Here is an 8,513-nt window from a genome sequence, read left to right as displayed (position 1 = left end):
TTTTGCAAAGACCCCATGGACACCCACTCTGGCTACTAAACCACAGTCATCTGGGCAGGCTCTCAGTCAACAGATATTTCTGTCTCTATCCCTCACCAGCAGGTCTCAGCTCCTCTTGCTAATCCCTTAGCCTGTGCTTCCAATCAAAGGACCCCTACTTCTTTCCTGGGGCTTCGGGCAGCACCTCCTGGCAGGTCTAGGAAGACCGGGTTTGCGACTGAGTGTGGCTCTGCTGCAACCTGCCTTAGTTACTCCAAATGACATAATGAGTTCACTGAAACAGCCCAGTGGAGGAGAAACCCATAGAATACTGATACTTTGCAGCAGTATCTCCCTCTTTTTAATAAAGCCTTCTGAAAGGAGCACTTGTGCAGCATTTAAAGGGTTAGAGCCCAGTTAAAACTTGAAAGGCCCAAAACATATGATGTTTATGAGGTCCAGGTGCTCCTTACCTAATTAACTGCCTTACAGCTTGTTATAAATATAAAGGGAAGGGTAACCACCTTTCTGTATACAGTGCTATAAAATCCCTCCTGGCCAGAGACAAAATCCTTTCACCTGTGAAGGGTTAAGAAGCTAAGGCAACCTCGCTGGCACCTGACCCAAAATGACCAATGAGGGGACAAGATACTTTCAAATCTGGAGGGGGGGAAAGTTTTTTGTTTGTCTGTGTGATACCTCTGTCAGGAACAGATCAAGGATGTAAGCCTCCAATTCCTGTAAAGTTAGTAAGTAATCGAGCTAGAAAATGCATTTGGTTTTTCTTTGTTTTGGCTTGTAAATTCACTGTGCTGGAGGAAACGTGTATTCCTGTTTGTGTCTTTTTCAACTTAAGGTTTTGCCTAGAGGGATTCTCTATGTTTTGAATTTGACTGCCTGTAAGATTATTTTTCATTTTGATCTTACAGAGTTGTTTTCTTTTCTTTTTTTTTTGTACTTTTCATAAAGTTTTGATTTTTAAGAATTTGATTGGGTTTTTTTGGTCTTAAAAATCCAAGGTTTGTGCTCATTTTCTTTATTTTTAAGCGTTCCCAGGAAAGGGGGTGCAGGGCTTGGGGGGATATTTTGGGGGAAGATGTCTCCAAGTGGTCTTTTCCCGGATTCTTTCTTAAATCGCTTGGTGGTGGCCGTGTACCAGGTTTTTAACCTAAGCTGGTTCTGAAGGCAAGAAATAAATCTGTGCCTTGGGGAAGTTTTAACCTAAGCTGGTAAGAATAAGCTTAGGGGGTCTTTCATGCAGGTCCCGACATCTGTACCCTAGAGTTCAGAGTGGAGAAGGAACCTTGACACAGCTACTTAGGCAGTTACCTGTCCCCTGATGGAGCTGGGTTAACTCATGCGCTTCAGCATACCCTGTCACTGGTAGGCTGGGCATCTAACTCTCTTTAACAGGCCAGCCCTATGAGAGGGTTCAGGGAACCCTATCTGCTGAGTGACATGGAAAACCATAATCATCAACTTAGCCTGTTCCAATGATGGAAGGGCAAGAAATATTTTATGCCCCTCAGTAAGAGGGAAACTAAGAAACAGAGAGAGAGAGAGAGAGCAAAGGGGCGGTCAGGGATCCCACCTGTGGTATTATGGGAAAGAATAAAGCATATGGGGATAGGTCTCTTTGGAGGGAACACAATGTTAGCTACCAGCATCCCCATTATGAGAGAGGAAGGAGACCTCATAAATATGCCAGGTATCTGACAAGTCATAGCTGCTCCCAAAGACCAGTGTTGCCCCCATGGGGAGGCGGGGCGGGGAGTCATAGAATAATTACAACCTCTCTCTCTCTCACGTTCACGGCTTCCATCACACCTCTCTAAAACACAAGCTTTCCCCAACCTGCCAGCCATCCTCAGACCACCTTCCCCCTATCCGGAACAAATGTGCTCCATTGCCCTCCCCCCATACTCCCCTCCCCCTCACATCCCTCAAACACACACTCTCCCCTCTTGCCAATACCGGATATGCTCCCTTCCCCCTCAATTCCCTCACACATGATCCCCTCCCCTTCCCAAACACCCTCCCTTCCCCCTTCGTCTCCTTTCACACACACATGCTTCCATCGCCCCTCACATGTAATTGCTCCCCTCCCGCTTGTACCTGTCTTCCTATCCCCTCCCCCACCTTCCCCCTGCTGGGAATTCCCTCCCTGCTACCACATCCCCCTCCCCATGGCTGTATCCCTCCTCCTGCTGCTGTAACCCCACTCTTTCCCTCTGATCAGCACTCACTGGTAATATCAGCTCCTTCTTCACCGTTTCTCTAGCCTAAAAGAAATGTGAAGGAAGAACTTAACCAGTGTAATATACAAATATATGGAAAATCCAGGTGTTAGAAATATCTATACTAAGATAGGAATAGCAGTGTAGGAAAAGTTACTGATCATCTGGATAATGTTGACTCAAATCCAGCTTCTTATCCACTGTAACCCCTAGGTCCTTTTCTGCAGAACTGCTGCCTAGCCACTCGGTCCCTAGTCTTAGCAGTGCATGGAATTCTTCCCTCCTAAGTGCAGGACTCTGTACGTGTCCTTGCTGAACCTCATCAGATTTCTTTTGGCCCAATCCTCTAATTTGTCGAGGTCCCTTTGTATCCTATCCCTACCCTTCAGCATATCTACCACTCCTCCCAGTTTAATGTCATCTGCAAACTTGCTGAGGGTGCAATCCACGTCATCCTCCAGATCAGTAATGAAGATATTGAACAAAACCGGCCCCAAGACTGACCCTTGGGGCACTACTCTTGATACTGGCTGCCAACTAGACATGGAGCCATTGATCACTACCCTTTGAGCCCGATGATCTAGCCAGGTTTCTATCCCCTTATAGTCCATTCATCCAGCCCATACTTCTTTAACTTGCTGGCAAGAATACTGCAGGAGATCATATCAAAAGAATATTACAGGGGTTCTCCCATCACCATAGTTAATCCACCTCCCTGAGAGGCAGGATCTAGATTGACAGAAGAATTATTACAGGGAATATGGTCATTGGGTCTCAACACCCAAAATAAGTGACAGTGTATTTAAAACCAGCTTCTCCCACAGATAGGGAGCCAGAGAAAGAGAGAGGCAGGAGTAAGGGAAGGAACTTAGCCTGCCCAGGTTTTCATTAACTATGGTAGCATCACAGGGGAGATAGAAAGGCATGTATGGTGAAAGGATTATTTGCTAATAATTTGCTCCAAAGTCAGGGTAAAATTGTCTGGTTTTTTTAAAGGAGGTCCCCAGCTAATGGGAACTCTGGAGCTGGAACTCAGGGTGGTCTGGAGGTGGCGCACGGAGCCCCAGTGACCATTCCTCCAGCTAGGAGCAGCAAGGACATGTCACTGGTTGCAGGGAGCTGCCCGAGGTGATCACCGCTTGGATCCAGCATCCCCAAACCCCTTCCATGCCCCAATCCCCAGCCCTGAGAGCCCTCCTGCACCCAAATTCCCTCCCTCTTAGTTAACTGGAATTTTTGACTTACTGGCACTTCCCATTCCCTCAACATGCCATATAACAAAGCTTTTACTGTAATTGTTAGATGGGTGTTAGACTCATAAAACTGTGTTTAGTGTTTGCACTTTAGGAAATGCTTGTTAATTGCTGCATTCATTAATCTCACTTACAATAACTGTATCCCAAGCTGTAAAGTAATATTTAAGTGTTTATTCTATAACTGCAAAAATGTTTGCTTTGAAATTGTAAACCAAGTCAAGAAAGAAACATCAACCAAGTGTGAAATGCTGGTTTTCCCCAAAAGGGGTTATCTCTTGCCTAACATAAGCCCCAGACAGGCCATTGTGGGACAAAAGACTTTGTTGATTGTTCCCCCTTCACCCATGGAGAGGGGATGTGCAGAAGCGCTCATCCTGTTGGTTTGAATACCAGTGGGAAGGGAATAAAAATCTCTGTCATGGAGAAATTCTTATCTTTTATGCAGCTTGGACTCTGACAGGATAAGAACTACCAAACACAGGCAATAAGGTCTCCATGATTAACCTGGGTTATCCCTAAAGGACATAAAGCTGGCATATTTCAGCAGCTCTATCACAATTTAAAAGTGAAGACTGTAACCCCGTTGTGTGTGTGTATGTTTACCTACTTTAACCTTGCAAATAAACTCTCATTTCTTCTTCTTAGTTAATAATTCCTTAGTTAGTTTACTACAGGACTGGCTACGAATATTATCTTTAGAGTGAACAAGGTACAAATTGACCTCGGATGAATGACTGGCCTCTTGGGACTGGGAGTAACCTGAATATTTCGTGATTTTTGGCATAAAGTTATCATGGATTTGAGGGTGACCATACCCCAGAATGTGATCAAGCCAATTGCAACTATATTATGTGAATTGAGCTACCATGAATTAATAAAATAGAACACCACATAGTTAAGGGTTAATTGGAAAGTAGGCTTTTAGATGTAAGGTCAAACCTAGCTGGTAGTTTCTGCTAATCCAAATGGGAGAAGGGGGAGGAAAGTAAATAACTGAGAATGAAAGAAGATAAGTGGATGGAAGCCTTTAGTCTAGATGGCTCTGAGATTAGAAGTTTATTGAAAGTGAGGGAAAATGATGATCCAGTAGGGGTTATGTGCTTTATGTGCATTATGACCTATGTGCTTTGTAGAAGTTAGTTATAAAAGACTAGCTAATAGGGTGTACTTTGGAGCAGTCCTCCGAAGCCATCTTGAGAGATCTTTTTCCTGATATCTTTCTTCCCCAGTTGCTCGCCACTGAGTACCATCTGTTAATGGTTCAACACCATTCCAGATTTTAGGTAAATATCTGGGATGTTCTAAACCTATTGCTTATGTCTGTGTGTGCTTAAATCTAATAAACTGGAGTGTTAGACAAGAGCACGCTTATTTGCATTTAATCTCTAACCAGATGGAATTGCTGTGTTTCCATTGATTTATTCCTGACACTGCCTGTAGTGAAATAGTTAATTTGCCCTTGCTGTGGGTTCTGAAAACCCCAGGTAACAAGGTGACTATCTATCACAGAGTCAAGCTTGCCTGGGCAGCAAGATAGATTGGAATGCCCAGGGGGCTGTCAGTGGCTCCATGTTAAGGCTGTTACAGCACCTGAGGGGCTCACACTGGTTACTTGGTTGGTGGAATCGAAGTATAGAACTACAACCAGTTTGGGGTGTCTGCCCTGCTTCTTAACAGTTTGTCCTGAGGTTGGTATTCTTGATGGTGAGCCGCACAAGACAGTGTGACAAGCTCTTTCCTCATATCATGCTTCCACGGGGGGCATGGGCTACCGGGACCAGGTGATGGGTTGTGGGGGGAGGCAGCCCAGCCCAGAAGTTGCTACCTGCCCTCTCTGCACACACAGGGAGCTGCTCTGGCAGCTCCCAGGCATTCCCAGTGCAGTGCGTGGTGCTGCTGATGCTTTGTTGATAGCCCATAAGAACATAACATAAGAGCATAAGAACGGCCATACTGGGTCAGACCAAAGGTCCATTTAGCCCAGTGTCCTGTCTTCCCACAGTGACCAATACCAGGTGCCCCAGAGGGAATGAACAGAACAGGTAATCATCAAGTCATCCATCTCCTGTCGCCCATTCCCAGATTCTGGCAAACAGAGGCTAGGGACACCATCCCTGCCCATCCTGGCTAATAGCCACTGATGGACCTATCCTCCATTAACTTATTTAGTTCTTTTTTAAACCCTATTATAGTCTTGGCCTTCACAGCATCCTCTGGCAAAGAGTTCCACAGGTTGACTGTACGTTGTATGAAAAAAATACTCCCTTTTGTTTTAAACCTGTTGCCTATTAATTTCATTTGGTGACCTGCCCCCTGGTTCTTGTGTTATGGGAAGAAATAAATAGCACTTCCTTATCTACTTTCTCCACACCAGTCATGCTTTTATAGACCTCAATCATACCCCCCCCCCTTAGTTGTCTCTTTTCCAAGCTGAAAAGTCCCAGTCTTATTAATCTCTCCTCATACTGAAGTCATTCCATACCCCAATCATTTTTGTTGACCTTTTCTGAACCTTTTCCAATTCCAACATATCTTTTTTGAGATGGGGCAACCAAATCTGCACACAGTATTCAAGATGTAGGCGTACCATGGATTTATAGAGAGGCAATATGATATTTTCTGTTTTATTATCTATACCTTTCTTAATGATGCCCAACATTCTGTTTGTTTGTTTGTTTTGACTGCAGCTGCACATTTAACTGATGTTTTCAGAGAACTATTCAATACTCCAAGATCTCTTGAGTGGTAACAGCTAATTTAGACCCCATCATTTTATATGTATAGTTGGGATTCTGTTTCCCAATGTGCATTACTTTGCATTGATCAACATTGTATTTCATCTGCCATTTTGTTGTCCAGTTACCTAGTTTTGAGAGATCTTTTTGTAGCTCTTTGCAGTCTGCCTGGGACTTAACTATCTTGAATAGTTTGTTTTTTTTTTAATCATCTGCAAATTTTGCCACCTCACTGTTTACCCCTTTTTCCAAATCGTTCATGAATGTGTTAAATAGGACTGGTCCAAGTACAGACCCTTGGGGGACATCACTATTTACCTCTCTCCACTCTGAAAACTGACCATTTATACCTACCCTTTGTTTCCTATCTTTTAACCAGTTACCAATCCATGAGAGGACTTTCCCTCTTCTCCCATGACTGCTTACTTTGCTTAACAGCCTTTGTTAAGAGACCTTGTCAAAGGCTTTCTGAAAATCTAAGTACACTATATCCACTGGATCCCTCTTGTCAAGGGGTTGTTGATCCCCTCAAAGAATTCTAGTAGATCAGTGAGGCAATATTTCCCTTTACAAAAATCATGTTGACTCTTCCCCAACAAATTATGTTAATCTATATTTGACAATTTTGTTCGTAGTTTCAGCCAGTTTGCCGGTACTGTAGTCAGGCTTACTGGCCTGTAATTCCTGGGATCACCTCTGGAGCCCTTTTGAAAAATTGGCATCACAGTAGCTATCTTCCAGTACAGGCCCAGTATGTGTGATTTTGGTGCTGCCAACATTTACCTGAGGAACACAGGTAAGAGAAGGGGAAGGGTGATTCTTAACACTTTGCAACTCAGCTAAATCTGAAGGGAATTCCACAGGGCGGAGGAAAGGCACCTTCATTAGTTCAAGGCAGTGTTCACCACTGAATATCCAAAGCTCTTGCAAACTGACATGTGAGAGCTTCCTCACAGGAAAGGTCCCAGGGATCCTTTATAATTTGGAATGGAAAGTATTTGGCAGCCCAAACCTAGAGACTCTCCTGCAATGCAAAAAAGGGTTTTTTTTCCCCTCTCTCTCTCTCACCCCACTCCAAGGTGAAGAACAAAGGGACACGGTGTCAGGTTTCTTTGTTGGGATGAGCAAGGTGCAGACACACAGGGCACTGGGATTGGGAGACAAAGGGGACAGACAGCAGGGATGGAGGGCAGAGAAGCAGGGCGTGATGGAGCCGTATTCCCCCTGCCTTCTGCCTCTCTCACCCTAACCCAAGGACTTTCAGATTCTGTACTTCAGGTGACTAATCAACTGTTACTTGTTTTGAAAAGGCTGCCTGCTGTCCCTGCAGATACTGACTGGGGGCATTGTAGCCCTGAGTGGTAGAAAAAAATCTCCCCCAGGAGTCAGGCTTGGCTGGACTCACCGCGGGGAGCTACAGAAATAGACAGGGATTGCTGGTGCTGAAGGCCCAGTTTCGGAGTTGTATAGGCCCGGGCCTGCCCCTGTGGAACTGTGTGAGGCCTTGGGGACCAGGACAATAATGGGGTCACTCCCCCGGGTCTGGCTAAAGGCCAGGCCTAGACCAGACCCTGTGAATATGTGACAGGATGTTGGAGGGTGAAGGGGCCTGGGCTCTGGTGCAGCCAGGGGACAAAGGGCCGATAAAAGCTGCTGGCAATGTGTTAGTTCCAGGCAAGCTCCGCCCAGGGCTTTGAGCATCACTGATCAAGGTGGGGACAATTCAGCACAGATCCAGCTAGGGCTCAACCCCATTAGTCGGGGAGAGGGTGCAGGGGACTTGGCCATTGACTCCCCTAAGCTCTGGCCCAGGCCCTAAGTGGAGGCATGAGATCAGCAAGGCAACCTGGGACAGAGTCTGGAGAGCAGCTGGGAGACCAAAGGAAGAGCCCTTCACAGATCCATGTCCTCTGCCCCGCCCAGCCCTGCATCCCCTGCTGCTGCATAAACACCCATCTCAGCGGGCTAATTACCTGGGGTTCCCGCCTGGCACATCTCATTGCCTGAGGAGATTCTTCAGAGTCCTGGTGCAAACAAACAGCATTAAAATCCAAAAAGTGCATCTCCCTTCACCCTCCCCAGCCTGTCTCACAGGCGGCAGGTCCATTGTGGAGTAGGGATGCTAGAAGGTGGAGGGGCTGGGTTCCAACAAGGCAGGGGGAAAACAGCGGGTGAAGGCTCATTCAGTCCTGCCATGGAGATCAATGGAGAGGGGTCTTGGCTGGCTGCTCTGGGGAAGGGTCGATGGGATGGTTCTAGGATGGGAGATCCCCTATGGTGGGGTGATGAGTCGGAACAGAAAGAGA

The sequence above is a fragment of the Natator depressus genome, chromosome 6 (assembly GCF_965152275.1).
Source record: "Natator depressus isolate rNatDep1 chromosome 6, rNatDep2.hap1, whole genome shotgun sequence".
NCBI lineage: Eukaryota > Metazoa > Chordata > Testudines > Cheloniidae > Natator > Natator depressus.
Note: the sequence above shows the minus strand (reverse complement) of the source record.